The sequence below is a fragment of the Lygodium microphyllum genome, chromosome 16 (genome assembly GCF_053477565.2).
Source record: "Lygodium microphyllum isolate KBCC chromosome 16, Lygodium_microphyllum_v1.1.10, whole genome shotgun sequence".
NCBI lineage: Eukaryota > Viridiplantae > Streptophyta > Polypodiopsida > Schizaeales > Lygodiaceae > Lygodium > Lygodium microphyllum.
Window position 1 is genome coordinate 12596994 of NC_141150.1, and position 2531 is coordinate 12599524.

Consider the following 2531-nt stretch of genomic DNA (forward strand, 5'->3'; position numbering starts at 1 on the left):
ATATGCCCCAATATCGTATTATCAATGACTGCAGATAACCAGTACATAACCTTTTTGTCTTTCACATTCCATTCTTTCCATGCTTTTAATTCATCTGCAGTCAGAGGGATACCCAACTCTGGCTCCTTTTCTTCACCTGAAACAAACTCATAAAGACCCTTTCCAATGAGAAAGTTCGCCACACGGAACTTGCATGAAGAGTAGTTGTTCTTGTCGAGCTTCTAAATAATGGGATTTCCACTGCTCTCTGCCATTATCACAAACAAGGATACAACACAGCAAGCTAGTCTTCTACACACAGCACTACACCAAGCAACCTTTTTTAGTGATTGCTCAATAGTACATGTAATCTGCAACTTATTTGCAAAAAAACCTTATGTTTTCTTTCTGCAAATACCTCAAAAATTACAGATTCACAATCTGTAACCTGTGCACCCACTTTCGATCAATACAGCCGAAATCACAGTGTACCCTAAAATTGTTGTCCGCAACCTTGCGGCTCCAAAACGGGGCTTGAAACGGCCTTAGAGCCCAAAATCATTGTGGGTAAACCCTAAAGGGTATATCTTCAAAATATACAATGCTCTGTTCACACACCAAATCTCACAGCAATGTGAGATTTTTGCTCGACCCTGGTTCCAGTGCCTCCACATGCACTATCCAAGAGAGAGAGTGGAAGAATGGGAGAGCTTCTTACCCATTGCTTGCTTGCTCAAACCTTGCTTCTTCTCCTTCACTTCAGCCTTCAAAATCAGCCTCTCTCAATGGCACGACTTTGATACCATGTCAAGAATCACGTGGTGGGGGGAGTTGCTTGAGATGTTGTACCAAACACACACTGTATACACAAGAGGAAGCTCACTCAAGAACACACAAGAAGAGAGATGGAGGCAAAAACGTTTTCTTGCTGATTTTTTCTTCTTCTTCACCCATTATACAATACACACAAAGTATAGATAAGATACAACATAAAGGAAAGTGGCATTCTAAGTCAAACAGTGCATAATCGACTACACTAATCGACTGGCATTATATCTTTGCCAACTGTAGGTAGGTGTAACAAACTAAATATATAAGTGATAAGTTAGTGGCCATGTGAGTATCATAATGACTACCAATGTGCTAAGTGTAGACGTGCGGACTCATCTAGTCAGGCGGTCCATCATCAATGTCCGCACGTGTTGAGCTTGCTATCTCAATAGATACCTCTTGATCAGAATGTCAAGCTACAGATTGATGTTGGGAATGGCATAGAGAATGTGACCATGTATCAAAAGATGGTGGGCAGCTTGATATACTTGACTATTACCAGTCCTGACTTATGTTACGCAATGGGACTGATTAATCAATTCATGCAAAAGCCTTGCAAACCACATTTAGATACAGTTAAGAGGATCATGAGATATGGAAAGGGTACTACAGATTATGGGTTTTTTTATGCATATGGAAAATCCCTTGACTTGACAGGGTTTAATGATGCTGATTGGGCTAGTTGTGGCTATGAGAGGAGGTCAATCAGTGGTTATGCATTTGGATTGGGCAGTAGTATGATCAGCTTGGTAGAGTAAGAAACAACCTATTGTTGCATGGTCTAGTACAAAAGCTGAGTATAGAGGAGCTGCCTTAGTGGCTTGCGAAGCAATTTGGTTGATGAAACTGTTGAAAGACTTGGGAATATAGCTAGAAAGCAAAGTGAGATTGCATTGTGATAACCTCAGCAGTGTTATGTTGGCTAGTAATCTTGTCTACCATGCTAGGTCCAAACATATTGAGGTTCACTACCATTTCATCAGAGAAATGGTTCTTACAGGGCAGATTGACTTGATACATGTGAATACTGAAGACCAGGTAGCAAGCATATTTACCAAGTCTCTTGGTAAATAAAAGTTCATATACTTTAGACAGCTACTTGGAGTTTATCAAATGGTTTGAGCTTGAGGGGGAGTGTTAGAATATCAAGCTCCTATTACTCTTCAATCAGTCTATCTTTATGTATGTGACTGACATTACCTGGATACAGTTGTACATGTGTGTGACATTCAATAAGTCGGTGTAGTAAGTGACTTAATCACAGTTAGTCTTGGTTACTACATCATGGCTGCGGATGACTTTCTATGCCTGTGGATCCAGAGGTGATAACCCATCTCACCTGCATCTCCATAGCCAAGGAAAATGTATTTGACACTCTCAAAATCCAACTTAGTCTGCTTGTCTTTGGGCATGTGGCAGAATGCCTCACATCCAAAGACATGTAGATGCATATAGGGACGAAGGTTTCCCAGTCCAAACCTCCTCTATCCAAACCGTTGGAAGGTGATCTATTGATGACATGCACAGCTGTACTAACTGCCTCAACCCAAAAGGTCTACGGTAGGCATGCATGGCTAAGCACGTAGCATACACGCTCTTGGATGGTTCTACTAATCCACTCAGTCAAATAATTATGGGGTGGGGTATAGGGGACAGTCAACGGATGCTTAATACCCCTCTCATCACATAGCTTCTCAAAGGCATGTGACACATATTCTCCC